We start from the raw sequence: 11212 nt of genomic DNA on the forward strand, positions 1-11212 counted from the left end.
GATGATGTTGCGCATAATCTCTGTGGAAATGAAATCCCTCATCTGATCATCAAGCTGTCCGGCTCAAAAGCTCGAGCCAGACCCCTCCCCTGCACCTGAACTGCCAACTGATATCTCGCGCAACGTTACCATGCTGAAAATATAACAATCCCTGACCAATTACATACTACTGCTGAGGGATCTCTCACATACTCTACTAGTTCCTTGGTTTCGCCTCGACCCCTCTTGAATCGAGTACGGATCCTCTGCTTTCAGTAGTATGGGCCCCTACTACCTTCCACATCTATCCGTACTTTCCTCAAGAGTTACCTCAACTCCACCAAGTCCCCTTTACTCTTCTACTGATCTCTGCTACTCTCATCCTAGGCTTGCCCTAGGGAACCTCTGACTCTACCAAAACGGTCCTCAGTTGCTGAAGGCCTCCTTGTAATGCCAATTAGCCATCACCTGAATACCATCACATGTGATGAGGCTCGGATAATCCTTCGAGTAAAAGTCTCGTCCCTACTACGGTTGGACTCAGACAAGAGCTGCGCAGTAGGGCCAAATCTAGCACTCTTAGATTATCCAACCCTAATCACATGTGATGTGACGTATTCATCTAATGGCTAACTCCCATCATTCAGAGTCCCACAAAGCACAAAGCAATCAGCATTCGGATAAAGGAAACATACTTAGGCAAAACAACTCTCATAACAAGAAACTGCACTAGCATACAATGCTAAGCTCATGCTATCAGGCATAACCTACACAAGCTATCCTACTACTGTCTACTCAATACTAGCATGGAATTCTTATCAGCTGAAACACATACAACAGGCACATAAGGCATCATCCTAGATCCTTAGTCTTATTCTAACATGCTTTTCTACTGAAGCTAAAACTGAAATTGAAACTGATAATGATGATCATAACATAACTTGTATGGGTAAATTGGGAGTGCTTACTTGAGCTCGACTGATTGCATGCACCACACCCTTTTCTCGTTTTCAAAACTCTTTTCTTTCTAAGTTCTTTTTCCGAAACCCTTTTTCAAAAATGTTTTTCTTTTGAAAATCCTTTATCGTGTCCTTAGTTTGAGTTCAAATACACTCGAATTCATATCTGAATCCCTTAAACCAAGGCTCTGATACCAACTTGAAACATCCCAAAAACACAATCTGAAAATTTCGTTTAATTAAATGATAAAACCATAGTCAATAAACCTCATATAGAAATCATAAGCAATGTATCTCAAAATATTATAACAACTGTCAAATATATCAGAGTAAAAACATCCCAGGCTGAACAAATGGTGTGTGCACTGCAATCTTCCCGAGCTCCTCTTTTGAAAACTGAGTACCTGAAACCAAAACTGAAACTGTAAGCACGAAGCTTAGTGAGCTCCCCCAAACTACCACATACCATACAATAACATGTAAACACATATCGGGCCTTGCCCACTGCATCGGGACGAAGCCCGGAAACTACATCAGATCGAAGTCCGGAACTGACTGGGACCTTGTCCCCTGCATCGAACCAAAGTCCGGAACTAACTGCATCGGACCGAAGTCCGGAACTAACTGCATCGGACCGAAGTCCAGAACTGACTGGGACCTTGTCCCCTGCATCGGATCGAAGTCCGGAACTAACTGCATCGGACCGGAGTCCGGAACTGACTGGGACCTTGTCCCCTGCATCGGATCGAAGTCCGGGACTAACTGCATCGGACCGAAGTCCGGAACTAACTGCATCGGACCGAAGTCCGGAACTGACTGGGCATAGCATAGCATAGCAAAAACATATTTCAAATAGCATAACACACACGATCATAAACTCATATACTGCATACTACGTCAGGCCGTAGCCCATAACACTTAGCACATAAATCCTGTCTGAGCCACGAAGGCATCAAACAAACTAACAACTGCATCAGACCAGAGTCCGGAAACTACTGCTACTAAACGGGCCGGCATTGTGGCCTTAGAACCGTTCCTACTGGAAGGAAACTCACCTGATGCTGCTGAACTACTGCTGCTAATCCTTTTGACTGCTACCTGACCTCTGACTTCGACTGCTGCTCCACTAGCTCCTCAAGCTCCAAGAAGAACACAAACTGAAGTAGATCACGAATCTACACCTCTCCTTTGAAGCAACCTTACCGATCTTCAAGTCCCTTCCAAGATTTCCTTCCTCCAAAGTTATTTCTCTCAAATGATGGAGGCTCCCACGAATCTAGGGTTTACAGTTTCTCTAGGATGATATGGAGGCTGAGGGAGGGATATAACTCCCTTTAATATAGGATACAACTCCCAGAATTAGGGTTTTCCTCGCACAGACTAGACTCGCCGAGTCTCCTTGGCCGACTCGCCGAGTCGGTCGCTTTCACCACAACCCGGATCCCGCTCGGACTCGCCGAGTCCCTCCATGGACTCGCCGAGTCTCCCCTAAACTTGAGGTTTTCTTTCTTTTCTTGGCTCTCCAAACTTTAGGGTGTTACAAATTTGCTACTATTTATGAAGTTGCTAAAATGATCCAGAAGATTTGGTCTCTCTGTTATTTTCTCTGAAGATTCTCAAAGCTGCAAGTGTTGATTTTCAAGAATCCTCACAAGAAGCCTTTAGACCCAATGTACGTTCAAAGAAAAATTCTTAGAAGGAAGTCCAACTACTCAAGGTGAATGCATTCATGCAGACTAATCAAGGTGAAGTCAATCATGCAGAAATTCTTATGTTCATCTTGAATTTGTGAAGAAATCGGAGATAAAAGCTGAAGCTAGGATCAAAGCAAAGATTTAAAATAATAGAAAGAGATAATATAAGGGGAGTTTGTTAGGTCATAATAAAATAAAGCTATAAACCAAGGGGAAGATTGTTAGGTCATAAATTGTGGTTTATACTTTGATTTTCTTAAGGTATTAGAGTTCTTGGTCTAGGATATAAAACACCATGTTTTGGTGTTGATTGGACCAAAATCGCATGTGATTTCGGTTAGGCCTTATATTTTTTGTTTGAATTTTGGGCTTGGGCTTTGTTATTAGGTCTAGGTATAAATAGTGTTATCTAAGCCTAAAATTGTAAGTTGGACGTTCAAGGGGCTTCCATATTGCTTGGGACGTGAGTTAGAGTGAAACAGAGAGAAAACAGTGTGTAATCGGAATCTTATGTACCGGACGATTGATCAATACATCGTGTGCATTGAAGATTAATTATTGTGTTTTTATTCATCTTATATCTTGCATTATTCACTTTGATTGGGATTCCACACCATCAAAGTAAATCTGATTGATTCGTAGGAGAATTCGGGACTTACACTAGTTCTGAGATAGTTTCATGTGCGAATGCCAAAGAGTCCTCTTTTTTCTATTGTCATTTAAAGGGACATTGGAAACGAAGTTGCCCTGAATACCTGAGAGATCTAAAAGCGGGTAAAATTAAATTGTATGGTTCTACTTCAGATAAGTCCACTATCTAACTCTATTAAGTTCCTATTTACAGATTTTTAATACATGACGTGATAAGATTGCATTTTGATATTCTGTAGGATCAAAGAAAAGAAAGGAAACTTAAAGGAAGAGTGAATTGAGTTTGGTCGCGAAGAAATGGATTTTGATCACATGATTCGATGATCATATTTTTGAGCTGCTATTTAGGAGTTATGATAGATTGCTTAGGAATATTATAAACATAGTTTTTCATATGTACTTGCATTGTAAGGATACATTTTTCTGCAACATTATAAATAAAGAAAAATTTGATTTTATCTTATTTTATATTTCCTTGCAATGGCATTTATGAAAAATTATTGTTTTTATGTTTTTATTAATAGAAATTTTGAAATAGATTTGATTCTATCGTTAGTGGTAATGTAATAATTTACTAAATAAGGAAAGGTTCTCATCAACCAAGAATCAATTGGACAGAAACTTGGAATCACACAACTTGCACTGTGTGATGAATGAGAATATTCATCTTTGGGAAACTAAAACTAATTCCTTGTCCACATATTGAATGTGATTCAAATGAAGAACTGAAGGATCTTGTACACATTGATGTGAACCGATCAATTCCACTACAAAGAACGATAAGACTATTGGTCACGATTTAGTAAAAGTTTAGTAAATATGGTTATGCTTACAAGATTAAGTGTGATTCTGAATTACTGAAAAAGTTTCAATGTATAGCAGAACGAATAAGAATAATCATTTAGGAAGAAAGATAGAAGTTTCTCCAATCTAAAAGGAAAAAAGCGTACTTCAGTATCATGTTTTATGATCATCCTAGTGATTATGGAATAATGTCACAATTAATCCTCTAAGGACACCTTAGTGCATTTATATGACTAAGGAGAGGAATCAGGAATTGTTAAAATGGTTAAAATCAAAAGGATGAGTCATACTTCGTTCCAAAATCAAGTCTTAGAATCATACTCCAAGATTGTTTCTTGGGTGACATATCCTAAGTAGGTTTATAACACATCATGAAATGTGGAGTAGAAAATTTTCTTACCCTTGCACATTTGAAATTGGTAGTTATGATGTTCTGGATAAAACAATGACCAACTAAGACCAATTGTATGAATTGTTTTTCTTGATAGGAATCCACACTAACTCTTGAATATTTGGTTGTCAAGGAATGTTTCATGACAAGAGAATCTTATATTTTAAGAGTTAAATGGGAGTCTTAATGATCCTGAATAGTTTCAAGAATTAATCAAGAATAAAACCTATTGTTTATCGCTAGCACACGACTTGAGGTTTGTAACCTATCGTGTTGACACATTCTTGTTTCTGTGCCATTTCCAGCAGCAAAACTCGAAAACCTGGACACTGCAGCCTCTACTTATCGAGTGCATGAACAAACTCGACGAGTAGCATGCATTTCTTCATGGAATCATCGAGTCCCCCCTGTGGACTCGACGAGTTCATACGTGCAGTGAACAAAAAAAATTCGCTTTTCAGCTATTTTGCATCAAGTATCAAACAAACAAGCCAAGGCTCTGATACCACTGTTGGGTTTTGAGCATTCTAACACTCCTAAGGTGTACATGCAACCCTAAAAACCTTGGATCTATGTGTGACTAAGATACATGCAAAATGATTTTCCAAGGTTCATAATCCTATCTAGCATACATGGGGATCTTTTATTCTAATAGTTAGTAAGAATTACATACCTCTTTGTAGCTTGGATTCCTTTGAAACCTTGTAAGCCTAGCACCTCAAGTGTGATGCCTCAAATGTCTCACACAACACCAAGTACACTTGGAATAAACACTAAGAGAATAAGAACACTTGCAAAATCAGTTTTCCCTTCTCTTTCTTTCTAGTGGCCAATTTTGGTGAATAGAATAACCTTTATATAGTGTATCACAATTAGGGTTACACCATGTAAACCCTAATTGTCATGACCTTTCATTTCCATGACCCATAGGTTATGTAACTCCCATGGAGCATCTTATGGGTTTAACCCAACTTGATAATCTATGGAGCCTTGACCCACTATATAAGTTATGGGTGATTGAAACAAAAAACCCATATATTTAATTAGTCTTCTTTTGATCACATAATTAATTCTAAATTAATTATTGATCAATACTAACTAAATATTATTATTCTTATTATTAATAGATTTGAACTTATAATATATTAATAAACCATAAGTGTCTTATTTCTCTCATTTAGTCTATCCAAGTGCATGATGCCATGCAACCCAAATACACCATGCTGGGTCGGGTCAAGTACATACCAAATATAGTTATGGATTTAGACATTATTTCCAATAGTATGAACTTAAGAAGCATAGATAAAGGCTTACCAATGCATCTAGTATCAGAAATCTGAACTCTGGTAAGAAAGTCAATAAGTATTGATTTCTGGAAGTCCAGCTGATTTCTAGATACATGTCAAAGTTAGTGGGAGCATAAGTGTTATGCAGAGTTTGAAAATTTGTCTCACCATAGTAGGATTTCAGGGAGAAGATACTCGTACTTCATTATAAATATAATTTATTCATGGATATATGTGAATGTCATGTTGAAATGTTTCAACATTTGAAATTTTATATATGGAAATATTATAGGAAGAGACTGGTCTAGTATCATGTCTTTATGTGAGACATTATGAATCGTATCCCATATGCTTCGGGTATAGGATCTATTGCATATGCTATAATTTTCGTCTGTTCTAGTTTTTCCAAATGCCTAGTACATTAAGAGGGAAAAGGATCAGAACTTGATATGATTAAAGTTGTTAAAAAACTGTCAAGGACAATCTAAGGTTCACCGAATATTGGTTGCTTGTGAAAAATTGGAGGTATAGTAATTGATGGACCATATTGATATAATTAAGAATAGATAGGATTCTATTTAGAATAGATAGTCATATGGAAATTATGGAAATATTTCCATAATGGAAGTTCGATATTAAGAATCTTTGTGTGAGTTAGAAACTTTAATGCAAGAAGGATGTTCAAGGAATGCTCTTTGAATGTGAGTCTTCAATTCCAGGGAATTGTCTTGTAACATTCTCAAATGGAATACTTTGTAATATCATTGACCAAGTCCCTGTGACTTTTGTGCCTAGAAATTACAAAATGATCATTGCATGTAAGTTTAGAATCGAATAGATTCTAGTAGTGGCAAGAATCTTGTATTCATACAATTGTGATAAGGATTAGGAAATTGTGAAATGAGCATCATTGGAAAATATGTTCAATTGATCTATTTTATAATGGAAAGGACCATAGATGAACATAGTATGCATGCTAGGAGCATGGGATACCTATTGTTTTAATTTAAGTATTAAGTTGATTGTTCGAAACATTATACAATGAATAAGTTCTAATCAATATGGTGATGAAATAATAAGTGTTTTATTTATGTTCAAAAGTTTTGAGACCATATTTGATTGTTTTATTCTTTCACTTCGCATGTTTTACTTCCTGAATAATAAGATTATTCAAACATACATAGTCGATGTTACTTTCGAAGTAAGTAATGAGGCAAGACTGTCATGAATCCGACTGAAGATTGTCTAAGCGCTTGGACATGGAACAAGTTTCCTGCAGTGTTTATGAGTACTCTTGAAATAAGAGTTTGAGTATTGGATTAAACCCACACTCACTTGCATCACTTCATGGATTTTATCATGAGTGATTGTGAGACGATAATATCTTATATTCTTGAAATAGAGAGATATGAGTTGTTGTTTACAAGTCGGTTGCACATTGATAATATGTAAACGCATCAGTAACTTGATGTTATAAAACGTATTGTTGTGTGTGATTTGATGAGTAAATATTACAAGCATATGAGTCAAATTTTATCAGTTCCTTTTATCGCAAGAGGATAAAAGCGATATATGTGGGCCCCTCGATGATTTAGTGATGACACCTGAAGTGATTGGCCAAGCCTAGACTAATTTGATGTGTTCAATTAAAGTCAGTCATCATAAATCAGAAATTGGAAAACAAAACATGGATAGAGTGAATGATTATAAATCCATGTATCATGTCCATACGGTATCTTGTAGAATGGAGGAATATCTGATCCGTTATCTAAAGGACGCATTGCTTATAAGATCAAAGTTCTACAGCGGCTTTTGAGAGCTATGATTGCTAATTGGATTTTCAAGTTACATTGGCAGTTACAGTTATTAGAGTTATCAAAGTGGGAGACTATTGGATTAGGTGTCTAAGCCCATAACTATAATCGGTATGTACTTGACCCAATAGTAGCATGGCCCTTTTGGGTTGCATTCACCAGAGCAATTTGATAGGATGGATATTTGAGAAAGAGGTTATTTATGATTTACTAATACATTATATGAATAATATATTAATTGAAAAATCATATTATTTAATTGGTATTTATCAATAATTAATTTAGTGATCAAACAAGACTAATTAAATTTGCAGTGACTGATTAGGTAAATTTGTAATACTTATAGTTTGGGTCAATGATCCACGTTGATTTGGGATAGGCTAAATCTATGTGATAGTCAATGAAGAGTTAGTCCAGAGGTCCTATCATATGGATCATTGGAATACTTAAAGGCTTAAGTAAATTAGGGTTTTATGTATGAAACCATAGGAATTCCACACCATAAATACTAACCCTTGCACTCCAAAATCGTGACTTATGTTCTAAGAAGAAACTCTAGCTATATTTGGTGCCTCCTAACCTCTCTCTAATAAGCCTCCTCTTGCTTTTGGTGTTTGTGACACATTAGAGGTATCACACTTGAGGTACTAAGCTCTTGAAAGGATGAGGATTACAAGCTACAACAAATAGGTATTCATCTAAATAGTTTTATGTTGTATATCTCTAATTGCATGCTAGCTAGGGTATATGCTTTGGATAAAATGAAATTACATGTATACCTTGAGAAAACTTAGATCCAAAGCATTAGGGATGTTATAGTGATCAAAACCCAACATAAATAAGACACGGATTTAGCCATTAAGCATTTATTACATAAAGACCTTAGCTCATTGACTCTAGAACTGTTTCTAATACCAAAACCATCATCAAAGTCGGTGCTTTATGGACATGCATGTATAGTGAATGTCTTGAAGCCATAATGAGTCAAAATAAGGGTTTCTGATAAAAATCACATGCATGGATCAAAAACTCAACTATACATCATATCCAAATCGATAATCATACAACCTGATCCAGAGATTCATAAAGTTGCAAACTTTATGAGATCTAACCACTCCAACTAGAAAATTAAAATTAAGGGACAAAACTCAAGATCTAGCAATCTATTATAATAGAAATCGAGTCTTGGACACTTACAAAGGTCTAGAAGGGTGCTAGAACAAGAATGAAGACTTGCTTGTCGAATCTTGGTCACTTCTTCTTCCTTCTTCCTTTAAAAGACTTCCAAGAACACAAAAGGGATTCAACAATGTAGGAAGGAGATTAAGGTCTCTTCAGATCTTTAGGAGGCTGAGGGTGAGAAAAATCTAGACTCCTCATTCCATTAAATAGGGTGCAAATTTTGGACACTACAACTCTCCTCCACTTAAATCAGACTTCATCCTCGAAGTTCGCTGGTGAAAACAATTCTGGGTAATACTCTCTTATTTCCTCCACATACTCCCACATCTACTTAGAGACCTTCCGATGATGCCACTGCGTCTTTAGTAGGTCCACCACTTTGTTGTGCATAGTCTTTGTCTTCCTGCCAAGGATCACAATCGGTCTCTCTATGTAGTTCATACGCTCATCAACCTGAATTTCATGGAAAGGAATCACTAAAGAATCAATGGAAAAACACTTCCGTAACTGAGAGACATGGAAAGTGTTGTGGATCTTACCGAGCTCATCAGGAAAATCGACAAGGGATGCCACATTTCCCACCCAGGCGATAATCTTGAAGGGACGAATAAACCGGGGCCCCAGCTTTCCCCACTTCCGAAACCAGATGAAACATTTCCAAGGTTACACCATTAGAAGCACAAAATCCCCTACCTAGAACTCGAGATCCGATCATCATAACTCTTATGTTGACTTTGCGTGATTCGCAACCTATCGCATACCTGATGTATCAACTCAATGGTCTTGAGTACCACCTCAATACTCCCTATTACCTGATGACCGACCTCACCCCATTAAACGGGGGTCCTACATTTCTTTCCGTACAACATCTTGAAAGGTGTTCAATCAATACTGACATGATAGTTGTTGTTGTAGCAGAACTCGACCAGTGGAAGATAAGTATCCCAACTCCCACAAAAATCTAGCACACATGCCCTAAGTATATCATTAAGCATCTGAATCGTCTGCTCACTTTGTCCCTCGGTCCGGGGGTGGTATGTTATATTGAAATGCAACTAAGTACCCAAATCCTCATGAAACATCCTCCAAAACCTAGAGGTAAAACAAACATCTCGATCCGAAATTGGACCTCATAGATGAACAGAGGTTCGGTCCATGCAGAGTTCCCTCGCTACGAATAACCAATTCTCTTCTACGTATGGTTTGAGCTCTCACTAGTTGGTTCTTATAGTAAATCATGGCGCCATTGGTACCCAACCAATCCATCACTATGATAACCTTCAACCCTCGCAGAGGAATCATAACCAAGTCAATATAATATCTATCGCTGAACATGTTTAGAACACACCCTCAATGAACCTTCAAAGCACTCATTGAATTATCATCAGCAATCTCTACCTCCAACGGGTAATCCAGAATCCTACGCAAATCACTAAACTTCTTGCTAAGTGCAAGAAATACAAAGGATTCGGTAGCACCCGAATTGAACATGACATGAGCAGTTACATCGTTGACTATGAAAGTCCTTATACATGATCAGATAAAATATAAGCATAAACAAGAAACAATAAGGGATAAGATAAGACAAAAAAATACCAGTGACCACATTTGGTGCCGTTCTCGCCTCCTCATCCTTCAAATGAAATGCCCTGCTCTTCACCATAGGTGCCTCTGCCTTGCCCTGGCATCCATTGGTGATCCTTAAGCTGTTGAGTGAATGTGTTGTCACCGCTCCTCCTTTCAGTCTCGGACAAATCGACCTTTTATGTCGGTTTGATTGTAGTGGCAGAAAATCAATGCACCCCGAGGGTAGTCCCTACTAATATAGCCAGTCTGTCCACATCTAAAGTAACCCAAACTGACTTCTCGACATGCCCTACTGTGTGGCTTAACGCAAAGGCTATGACCCTGATGGCTCGTAGTGTGTGAATTAGAAGAATTGGGACTCTTTGCTTGGCCCACTGTTGTTTATACTTGCTCCAGCTTGTGTTTCACCCAAAGCTCCAACTCAATCTCCTATTCCCGGTCTCTTACAATCATGTCCTTTAGGGTCTTAAGCCATGAAAATATCATAAAATCTATGATACCATCCCTCAACATGTCATGGTATCTCATCTTCTTCATCTCCTCATCTGCAATATATTGTGGAACCAAAAGACCCCTCTCACAGAACATGGTGGTGATCTCTGCCACAGTCGTAGTAGTCTGGAGAAGGTCATGAAACTCCCTCGCCAACTATTGCACCTTAATAATTGGTGCAAATTCCTCGTGAAATATCGTAACAAACTTATCCCAAGTCATGGCCACCACTGCATGACTGACCTTCTCCCACCAATCACAATCTCAATCTCTCAAAAGGTAGGAGAAAAACCCCACTTTCGCCCCCTCGAGTTAGATGCCCCAAAGAATTTCGAAGCTCCACAAGCATTGAACTCCCGAAATGAGGGAGTCC

Source organism: Lactuca saligna, chromosome 6 (genome assembly GCF_052625555.1).
Source record: "Lactuca saligna cultivar CGN05327 chromosome 6, ASM5262555v1, whole genome shotgun sequence".
NCBI classification, from domain to species: Eukaryota; Viridiplantae; Streptophyta; class Magnoliopsida; order Asterales; family Asteraceae; genus Lactuca; species Lactuca saligna.